The 11,954-nt window shown below is 43.0% G+C and overlaps 1 pseudogene; it reads right to left on the bottom strand.

Annotated features, from left to right (window-relative positions):
- Positions 1 to 2,047: 2,047 nt before the first annotated feature.
- On the bottom strand, positions 2,048 to 2,218 carry LOC103811412 (annotated as a pseudogene).
- Positions 2,219 to 11,954: the final 9,736 nt, after the last annotated feature.

The raw sequence follows: 11,954 nt of genomic DNA, 5'->3' as shown, positions 1-11,954 counted from the left end.
TTCTTTTCAGCATTACAAATATTTCCCAAACATCAAGATTGATATTTTTACGCTAGCTCTGATTACCCTTTTATTGTTATCAGGTTTGGGCTTGTTGGTTGCTTTTTTTTTGGTTGTTGTCGTCGTTTAATAACTGTTTTAAACCTTGCAATCAACTTGCTTTACAAAAAGATAAACTCCATGGAGAAGTTAGTCATCAAAACCAATTAACAGCAGTATCCAAACACAGAACATAAAGGTCCTTCAAGAACTTGGAGAAAAGCAAGATCCCTGACCACATTTACTGTACTGGCAGAGGATAAATAAACTCCAAGCTAAAAGCTGAGCTCCGTGAAAGCAATCCCAAGCCTGGCAATGCTGTCCCCCAGCCCTGCTCCCTGCTCCCACAGCACTCTGATCTGTGCTGGCCACCGTTTTGGGAGGGCTGGAGGAGTGGAATGAATGGGTGCCACTCCTTCATTGACCAAACGGGCAGCTGTTGAGTGACACAACCCATTACACGGGAGATGACGATGCTATCGGAGGCAGCATGAGCCCTCTGGATGGCCATGGAGAAACTCTGGCACAAGGTTAGTGAACTGGTGGTAGGAGCAGAGGTCTGAGCCATTCTGGACCATGGTGTGCACATGTCTGCATGACTCCCCCTCTGCCCGTTGCTCTCTGCACAAAGCAGCATTGGAAAATTCCATAGTGCTCCTATGGAAAACGCAGCGTAATTAACTCATTTTGATACAAAGCCTTTTTAAGACAAGACCTTTGTGTTGAACATATTTTACTGTTCCACTCCTCTTCTACTGTCCTATATTAATCAAAGCTGTAACCCCTGTTGTCTTTGCACTACGAATCAGAATGTGCCCCTGGCAAAGAATGAGGGAAAAGTCAACAGGAATTAAGTTTCAGTGCAACTGTTTACTCAACTGTGGCCTGCAGTTATTGAAATTTTATCCGTGGTTTTGTGTGACTACTGCAGTAATGAATTCAGCATGGCTGTGATTTTCTCACTGATGGTATTCTCACTTCAAGTAAAAACCTGTAGGATGAAAATGATTGAAACAACCAAAGTCTGTGCATTTAGTATCATCCATTTTTCTGGCTTGTTTAATTATGGCAGCTTTCTGTCTTAGGTTGGCAAATGGGGTCCTGCTCCTCCCCAAGCCTTCGCTTCGCTTTGTTTTTGAGCACGTTTTTTTCTTCTCCACAACAACCTGCTAAAAAGATCACTGTACACTTAGGGGAGCCTTAACCAGCTGCCAATCGCTTATTTAAAAGGTTTTAAGAATCCTTATTGCATTAGAGAAAGTGAGGGTTAGGCGTGAGCGTATTCACCATGGCTCTGCTGCAGCCTTTGTTCCCAAACACATTAATGATACATGCCCAGCACTTTGGTGTAAAATTTCCTCAGAGGGCTCCAGAATTTTATCAGGGAAAAGAACAAGCCAAAAGGTATTACGTGGATAATTGACACTCATGAATTTGGTCACTTCCCAGAAAATACACTAATTAAAATACCAAGGCAAAATGCACAATTTGGTTCTGATTCTTCTGACTTGAGGAGTACTGACACGGGATGTATTTATTTATTTATTCCAGCAGATACCTCCACAGCCTCTCTCACTAATAGGAAACATTCTGTTGATAGAGGTTGCTAGGTTATATCAAAATTTGTTGCAAAAACAAAACTTCACATTAGTGTATTTTCCACCCAGTGACATACTTTGGAAACCAGTTATTTGTATACAGTTCACCCAATCGCTGCCACCAGACTCAACACATTCAGGCAACGGAAGCAAACCCTGAACTTTGGGTGTTTCCAGGGAATGATTCAAAAGGAGCCCAGGGAGAAAAGCCCAACGTTTCCCTTGACATTAACGACCTCAATCCCCTCTGGCTAAAAACGTACAGAATGACATAGGCAAATCCAAGAAGCATCTTCTGCCTGGCAAATCCAAAAGGTTTGGGAGTTGGGGGAGGAGGAGGAGGAGGGGGGGGAGTTAAATGCTTCATGTTTTTCCTGTAGGTAGGAAACTTGTAATGCATCTTACAGTACCTGCTGTTGCTGAAGATGTGCTAAATCTGCAGCCCCAATTTCAACGGAAGGTGTCTCGCCGTTTGATCTCACTTCCCGCAGGCTGCACTCTAGTAAATGGTTGCCACCGCTCGCTCCATTCTGAATGGCTGAACCGTTACTTTTTGTCTCAGTCCCAGATTCTTGCATCATGACTCAAAAACCTGAAATAATTTAGGGGAGGGGAGGGAGGAAAAAAAAAAAAAAGCAGCTGTTAAAACAGTTGCTGTCTATAAGGAGACATGCCCTGTTTTAAATCCTGCCAAAACTGTAAACATATGTCATTTTCCCTCATACGATTTATCTTTCATTAATGGTTCATGCTACTAGTTTATGTTTATTTATCCGTTGGTACAGCTATAATTTTAGTAAGTTAGTTCTCTTCTAAATATAGTATTATTTGCTCAACATCTTTTTTCCCTTAAGAGAAAAAAAAATATTTTTGAACCAACACACAGAATCCATAATTAAATTTCTCTAGTTACATCTGGATGCTTTCCTTTGAAATGGATGAGTCATTCTTTGCAACATATGATGGACAATATCAAAAACCTGACATACACGGTGCAGGGGCAGGAGGTGAAGCAGAGCACTCACTATTTTGGTTTCCATCCACACCACGAGAGCACCGAATTAGCACCTTTTATTACTCTGAGGTAAGTGAGGCTGAGTCTGGGATGTGCTGGATGTCTCAGTTTTTGTTTGGGACAAGCTGCTACAACTGCTCATAGAATGAGTCTCTTTGGCCAATTTTTTGGCTATGGATTTGCTCTCTGGCACCACAGTGAGGAGTTTCCTGTGCTATTTGGCTAAACATCATCTTAGCAGCCACAGCTCCTCACAGCCAGCCCTGTTGAGTGACTCTTGGTGGATGTCTGTCCCTGGGTGCTTTACACTCTGTGCTCATCAACAATGTCAGTGTGTCACAGGCCCCACAATGAGGATGAGTACCCACTTGCTTAACTCCAGAACCCCTGAGATTCACACATCTTTGAGAAATAAGACCAGCATTTGCACACAAGACCCCCCAAACAGAGCACACACGTCAGTTTTCAGCTGCAGAAAGCTACCTCGGAGATAGAATGATCAGTATTAGAAATAGTGATCATTTAAATGATCATATTAGAAATATGATCATTTAAATGCCATTAACCTGTCTGACTGCCACAAGTCCATCCCTCCCTCCCTCTGCACTCCGCTCCCCCTCACCCAGAGGTGATGGTAAGGGAAGCCAAGCTGCACATGACAAGCACATTGCCTACTCCACACTGACCCACCACATGCACATGTGAGCCAAATGCCACTGTGCAAGGTAGTTCACTTTGTAAACATGACACCTTGTCTTCAAAAAGAACCTGTTTGAGTTCAATTACTATCCTGAACCAAAAGAAAGAAGGAAAATCATGTACTATCCAACATGTAAGGGAAAACACCAATCAGAAAGGGAGAGAGAAAGCAAAGTGTTAGCATTCCTTGCTGACTTACATCCAAGCTGGGTGAACCTCTCACTGGGCAGACCCTGCTCCAGTCATGCTGACAACTGCCCAAGCACAGGGATGGTAGTAGGACAGATGCAAACATTCTGACTACATTTAAATAAATTTCAGCTGGTCTATGGAAACTTCTTTCCATCTGTTTTGCTAAATCTTCAAATTATGCCAGGGTACAAAAGGGCTTGGGGGCTCATTATAAAGCTTCTGTCAACTCCCCTGTAAAAGCTACAGAGATCTAAACAAACCTACAGCTTTCCCAACACCACTAGCAAATGCTTCTGGGTTTTAACATGATCCTGCTATGACACAGACCAAGTATGGTGTGTTTTTCATTTTCAGCACTGTAAGGAAAGCCAAGAACCATGGTAAGGTCTAAATAAGTGTTTACATCTAACAGCCAAGGCTGGATTACACACCAGGCAGTGACTGCATGGCACAGGTTGCTTTGGAATATGAGGCAGGAGTGAGAGTCACAAGTCACTCAAAGCTACACCACACAATTTTTATATGCTACACTACTGCAAAGGACATACCTCTTTCAACCCAAGACATACCTCTTTCAACCCAAGACAAGATCAAAAAGAAAGAACTGATGTCAGTTTTCTGCTTCCAACCAAATTTGGGGTCAGGCCTCAACTGGAGAAAATGGAGCATGACATTAATTTATCTCAGCAAAAGATCTGGGCAAGAATGACCACCATGTAAAAGCTTGGGTTAGCAGGTTAAACCCAGAGACTCATGTCTTAGAGTGTTCTGATGCATGACAGCAATGGTGGGTGGCACATCCCAACCACACAGACCAAAGCTGATGGACTAAAGAACTGGTGGAAGATGCGTCGAGCAGACACTGTGCTGGAAAGAGATGCTAAAACCAACGTGCTGGAACAGTAAAAAAGTACATATTATTCTCCAACACTTCTGATGCAACAAATTGGAAGCGAGAACCTGAATAAACTACCAAGGGGGTCACAGAAAGCACCAAGCAAAGCTCCGAGGTGCTTCTGACAGCAGCAAGAAGAATGTGCACCACTGAGGAGCAGATCCATCACTGCCTGATCACGATTTGTTGGCTTGCCCTTCTCAGCAAAATATCTCCAGGACACAGGAAATAATTCACAACCAAACTGGTCAAGAAATTATTTATTGTCTCTAGGACTGCAAAATGCTCCTGGAAAGAAAAAACAGTAGAAATTGCTATGATTTTTCCAACCTAGAGGACTAAGAAAAAAAGATGGATTATTTATTGTATTTGGTCACAAAAAGATCACAGTTCTTGAGAATCTTTTCCGTGACAAATTTCATGCTCTGTTTTACCTTTTGAAGAACCCCAGCCAGTTAACAGGCTGGCCCTGACCCCTCCACTGGACCCTGCCCAGCAGATCAGGCAGCAGCTACCATGGAAATGAAGCTGGAAACTGAATTTGCCAAGAGACCGCGTTTGAACTTTCATAAAAAATACTTTAAAAGCAGAAGTGAACGTCTCTGAGCAAATTTTTGCTTTAAAACCGCACGTTTTTCAAGCAGTCAGCTTCACTCTAAGCTCACCTGGATATGCCTGCACAAAACAAAAGCACTTTGCTAAAATACCTCTGATAAAAAACAGGAATTTCAAGAGCAAAGAGATAAAACTGTTTATTTCTTCACTGTAGTCAAATGTGAGTTGACATAAATAATCACAGTTTGGTTTGATCATTAAGTGTCATGTCATGAAAATCAACCTGCGAGAGCTTTCTGCAAGAATGATTATTATTTGTCTTTTCGAGCACACCTAAATGAGCTGAGGTGATCGCACACCGAGGATGGCTGAGATAATTGTCTCTTCCCAGCACAGAGGCGCCAGCCTTACAGGAGCCTATTACTGAAGTTTGTCATTCAAAATTGTGAAAGAAAAAAGCACAGCAAGGTTGACTTTATGCAACGTGATTAGGTTCTGTGGGAACTGAACTCAAGCTCCAGGTCTAGTATCAAACTGTGATTCTGCTTGAGTTCAACTCCAAATAACCAAAACAGTGCTGAAGAAGCTGTTATGCATAACAATTTATTGTAGGAAATGCAGTCCTCCACAAATGCTTCCATGACATGCAAGAGACCATGTTCTGACCTAAGAAATTTAATGGTAAAAGAACACGTCTATCTCATGCGTTCTACAGAGCAGAATGATTCTCCTATCAATTCTGCAAAAGAAAATGTATTTTTAAAGCTTAAAATACGTGGGCTCTTAACAGTGCAGGTATCTGTCTTTTTTTTTCCCTACCTATATAAAAATTACATGATATTTCACATTATGAGGGATACAGAATGACTCTGAATTATTAAAGGTGACACAAGATGTTTTCCCCATATGAAGGGACCAAAGCTAAGCTGCAGTACCAACAACAGCTTGTAAAACTTTATCCTGAAATCAAGGAGCACATAATAAAATAACTGTTCTTATATGCCTTAATGTCAGCCTGGTTTAAAAATTTCACAACAGTGATCAATTTCTCAAAGTTCCCGACTGAACCTCCACAAAACCTTTACAGTCAAATACAAAGCCAAACCCCTACAGTTGGGTCCATCTCCTTGGTGAATATGTTATGCTGAAGGTAATGGAGTAAAATTCCAGTAGAGTGCAATCAAAGGAAGACACACTGTCAACAGGAGGACAACAGCTAATCATCTTCCACATGATTTAGACAGAAGCAGGGGACAGCCAATTTAAGGGCATGGTCAAAATTGAGAAAACATAGGTCAGATGTGAACTTTGGGTGAGCCAAAATGATCTTTACGAGGACTCCAGTGTCTGCATTTTGAGGTAAGACAACAGAACCTGAAGGAATCCTAATTTGGAAAAGGTTCTGTGCTAATCCATTAAAAAGAGAAGTCCATAAAGTCCATAACACCACAAAGACCAGATGCTGCTGACACACATCTCAGCTCCGCTGGGCTATTAAGATGAGCAAGGTTAAGCATGGAGATTAGTAGGCAGGAGGTGGGCGCTGAAGTGTGCCATTTTTGCAATTCTTCTACCAGTACAGTTTCTAAAGACTAAGCAGCATTGTTTAATGTCAGCATGAGGGAGGATTTACTGACTGAAGCACCTGTCAGAATAAGGACCCACTGCAAGTCTGAAAGACTAAGAGACTGATAGTCAGATGTCTTTAGATGGCTCACCATACACGGAGGCATCTGGTGAGACATTTTTAAGACTCCTGAATAAGCACCAATCTATATCTTTAAGCATCTCATCACCTTTAAAAAACTATCCCCAGGGTCTTCTGGGCCTTAAAATCTCTGTTTTAATAAGCTTCCAGACTCAACCTGGGCTATAGATTCACAATGTAGCCTGCATGTTTCAAAGTTGGTTCTGAGGCTGATGATTTTATTTCAGCTGTTAATACTTGGAGGTGTTTACAAATATATATATGTGCACATAAAGATCACTGGACATTTCTGTCCCCTGGGATCAGGGCTACAGCAAAAATGTTGTCATAATACAACCCTTCTTCGCCACGTTTGTGAAAGATTTTAAGCTAACAAAAAGTTCAGTCTTTATTCCAGGGCAGTTAATTAAGGTTGACCAAGTCAGGCAGAAGTAAATTAACTTGGCTGATCAATTATTTATATGAAGCAGAATAAATGCCCTTAAAGAACTTGGCCCAGCCATGAAAGGACATGTAAATTAAACACAACACAGATTTATAAAATGTATTTCTACGTTTATAGGCAGAAGAGTTAATGGCAAAATCAGTTTTAAGTGAGCGATCAAATCACAAGATCTAGCCCGAAACTCTCCAGCAGACACACTATCCATGTGTGCATGGTTTATGAGTAAACATTTTACCTATTTGTTACAAGCAGTTCCCCAAATCAGGCTCAGCACTAACTTTAGAGCACTTCTCTGTATAATTACTAAAAAAAAAACCAACCCAAAACTCAAACACTGGAAGCATTCCACAACAACACAACACTGCAAAGACAGGATTTTACCTCTGGAAAAGGAAACGCGCTCCGGAGTGCGACCGGCAAGGCAAAACACAGCACGGGTGAAGCTGCTGCTTACCCTCAGCACGGGGACAAACACACTTGGAAACAGCCTGGCACTGCCAGCACTGCCTGGTATCGGCAACGAGGACCACGACAGCTTTCCCAGGAGACCCCTGCCCAGCTCACAGGTGGTCTCTTTTAGTCCCAGTATCTTTGGAGTAAATGCTCTGCCAGGCAAAACACCTCAGGCTCCACATCCCACCAATACTTCTGAATTCATCCAGGAACATGTTTCGGCGTTGCCCAGCTGATGCCCAGACACCCATCTCCTCCAGCTGACACCCCGTGCCTAGGCTGGAGAGGCAGCCAGCAGCACCATCCCGCCATCCATGAGAGCAGGAAAAGGATTCACTAGTGGAAATTAAAAGCCTTGTGTAAGGTAAGGCTTTGATGTGCCGTGGGGGAAGGCGTACAGATGTTCAGCTGCTCATTTACTAAATTACACCATGTCACAATTAACTGTGAATCAGCCAGCTTCACATGAGCAGCTCAAGGGCTGCCACCATGCTAAGCGCAGGAATAACGCCGGGGAGGGGAGTCCAAACTAGCCAGGTGGACCAGATGACTTCTCTCTGCCTGTGTTTGTGGTTAGCACGACTATTAGAAAGAGCCATCCCAACATATGGCATGATTTAACTAAATCAGATCATGCTGAACTCACCAGCCTTTCTCAACTTACAAACCCCTCCGCTCTCGTCATTGCAGATGGGTGAACACCCGTCATGCTTTTAGAGTTTTCAGTAGCCGTCATTTATCCTGCTGACAGGGTGTATTTTAGGTATAATTATGTACTAACTAACTATAGATCAACTGTCAGTACATTAGGGTACTTTTTGGATAAAACTTCATGCTTACCCCTTTGAAGGCCACTCGCCTACACACCACTGGTGGTTGCTGAATTGTGCAGGAGTAGGAGAAAGGAGAAGGGGATTCAAAGTGCAATTAAGGATCATCCTTAAGAATCAACCAAAATAGTAAGGAACAGAGCGAATCAGGCTCCTCTGTCCTGAAAAGCGATGCTGAGTCACGTCTGACAGTGGCATTTGGAGGAGAGGCAAACCTGGAGCAAGGCAAGGGAGGAACGCGCACGGGATGTGTGGAAAGAGGAAACAAAGAGACAGCGACAAGGTGAAATCCTTTGATATTTCCTCAGCTTAAAGAGGTAATTCAATGCATTAAAATGGATCCTTGAAATTTCAAAGGCTGAAACTCGCACAACAAAGATTGTCGAGAGTGCTATTTTCTAGGATTAGAACAAAAACGTATTGGGATTTGCTATATGATCTTAGGACGCCGAGCGAGACTGTACACTTGCTGTTATGCAAGCACCATCTTCCAATAGAGAATTTTCATAATTATAACAGAAAGGCGTAAATTTTCTAATGCATGGCAGTTCAAAAAGTAATCAAGAGAATGAGCCTGAGGGCTATTTTAATGTATGCAAAGCTAGTGACCCACAGTAAATGGGAGGTAGGCTTCAATGAATGCAAAGTAATGCACACATACTAAAGACCTGGTCTGATGAGGGACGGCTAAAATTAACACCCAATTAATTTCCGAATTGACAAACAAATGAAACCCATAAATCTACTTTCTCATTAATTTTCTTGTGGTATAATTTAAAGCAGTAATATGAGGGCAAAAACTGAGCATTATCCATCATAAATATCAAAAAAGATAGCACTGTAACACCATAAATTATGCATATTACCTGTTGTTAAAAATGATTAATGTATTATCAACTTTATCGTGCACTGTATATGTCTAGACGTATCTAAAATCTGAAATTTCATTTAGTGCTTAGGAAATAAAGGGTCCAGGAGAAATGGGATCACCCACAGAGCATCCTTGGCTCTGCCTCCTGACACAGGCACAGCCCTGATGCTCTCACCTTGGCTGGACTCATCCCAAGCCTTGGGTCGGTGGAGGTTGAGCACATCGCAGAGGTGATGTACTGAGCCTCCCCAGGGAAGGGAAACAAATCACACTACTCTGGGAGCCTCCCTGTAGGCAGATCCACAGCCCTGACATCTGCTTTACACAGGGTTGTGCCCCTTCCCTGCCCTCCCGGTGCTGGAGCAGAGCTACTTGATGATGCAGAGCCGTGGGGAGGGGAGAGAGGTAAAAAAGGAACAAGGAGGAGGAAAATGCGAAGCTGTAACTAAATTCAGTGAATGAAAAGCCAGTGCTTTCCAAAAGTGCTTGAGCACATCACCTTGGCCAACAAGACATGGGTTGCCTTACCTCCTTTCCTGTGGGTCGTGACAGTGACCTGTCTGGTTTATTACCAAGGTTTATGCCCACTTGCCACCCTCAAGTCTCATGAACAGCAGCTTCACCTACTCCAGTCTAGATGCAGGTTGCCACAACTTTTTATTTATTTAACTATGTACAATGGCACACCCTCTTTCACTGCTAGTGTGTGTAACTGGCACTGTCTGGGTTCCTTCTTTGTAACTGTGGCATGGACCATCAGGGCAATAGGAGCCTGAAATCATTTGGAAGCAGCTCGGCAAAGGGCTGACTGATGCTCTGCTGGAGCTGAAATTTAAGACAGCTGTGGTGAGGAGAAGGGAAGGAGAATCAGGAGCCTAATACCACTCGTGCCACACTGACTTCTTGTGAAATCACTGTCAAACAACTCAGCTTCTTAGGGAATCAGTCACTGCAGTTACACCCAAGGAAATCCCTTCTACTGAGGGTGTTGCTGACCACAAAGAATAAGAACAGAGATCGAGCAAATCCAAGAAAAATTAATTGAAGCAGACATTAAAAGGCTGCCACATGCTCTGTTCAAAAGAGCTGGAGCTGGTCTCCATGAAAAACCAGTGCAATAAAACATACCAAGCTCTGAAGACAACAGGTCTCACTCCTTTCTGTGAGCTAAGACCCAAAGCATTATACAGAGACAATGGACAACTCAACTTCGCCCAAATTTTGTATTCTCCCTTTATTTTACACACGTGCAAAAAGGTTACTCCTAGTCTCAGCCTGGATAAACAAACCCCCTTCACAAAGCCAGCTCCATCTCAATCTATGCCTCTCATCCTGACAGCTATTAAATCCATATTCAGCATGAAGCTCATGCTGCATAAAAGCTCTAGAGCTGGGCCACTTCCAAGCGACTGGCAAATATGATGTAATCATTTACATACCATCATCGGCAGAGTGAGGTTCCTTCCTCTCTCTTGGGAGAGCTGTCTTTCAGCCATGAGCTTGACAGAAATCATCCTTACCATCACTGGGATCATCATTTATTTGGAAGGAAAGGAATGGCGAGCAGCAAATAAAAAAAAAAAACCCAACCCAAACCAGAAGCCATAGCTCGTTCTACCATATGACTGCAATTGCTACTGTGTGGTCACCATCACCATGGCACTAAAGGAGTGAGTCCTCCAGAAGGAGGGACACGAGTGCAGCATGGTGAGGTGCAGAGCTGCCTCAGTGCTGGCCTCGTGGTCGGTGTCTCTGGGGATGTACCCACCTGCTCATCCCAGCCCGGGCATCGCCGCAGCGCGTGGGGCTCCCCACTGCTCTGTGTAAAACAGGAACAGAAACTGCAGAGCTGCTCTCACAGCCAGGGCTTATTTGTTTGTATGCACACTGCTCTGAGCTTGCAACATAAACTCTTGCAGTCTGCCTCACAGAAAAACAGGTGACTGTTCAACCAAGTAAAAGACCAAAGTTGCATTTAGTAAATACAGTGAGTTTATGCCAGACAGCAGCAGCACTGCTACAACAAGATGATACCAAAGCTCATACCAAGAGCTGGCTGTAGATGAATTAGACTCCCACCCTCCATGCACATCTCCATTAAAGCATATCTAAAAACTCTCTAGCAGCCTCCAGAAGTCAAAAACCACCTCAAAGCCAGGTGCAACTCTAGTAATTCTGCACAATAGCATTTTCACTTCAGTATTTTCACTTAGTTCAAGGCAGCAAAGCTTTGATTCATCACACTAATATGAGTCAACTAACGACCACCTTGCCCACTTAGACACTTCAGGTACCTCCTGCTCCACTCCAGCCCCAGCACAGTATGTCTGGACCACTGGTGCAAGCTAGGGAATACAAGAGATCACATTTTCATGCATATTTTGTTGCTTGCTTTTCCAAGGGATGAAAAGGCCAATGACTTAATTTTACCCTTCAAAAGCTTTTTACAGACATATATCCAAGATATTTTAACACAAGAAGTCACATACAAAGGAACAAACAACACCTTCGTATTTTAACAAAATCACATACAAAAGAACAGACAACACCTTCATACAAACAGAGTTAACATTTCTTTCTCAAGGTCACTTGGAGAAGGTTTACTCCCTTTGTGTGCATAGCCCTAACAATTTACAGTTAGTGCTAACAGGTCC

Source organism: Acanthisitta chloris, unplaced genomic scaffold (genome assembly GCF_000695815.1).
Source record: "Acanthisitta chloris isolate BGI_N310 unplaced genomic scaffold, ASM69581v1 scaffold11781, whole genome shotgun sequence".
In the NCBI taxonomy this organism is placed as follows: domain Eukaryota; kingdom Metazoa; phylum Chordata; class Aves; order Passeriformes; family Acanthisittidae; genus Acanthisitta; species Acanthisitta chloris.
This window is presented reverse-complemented; position numbering and strand designations above follow the sequence as displayed.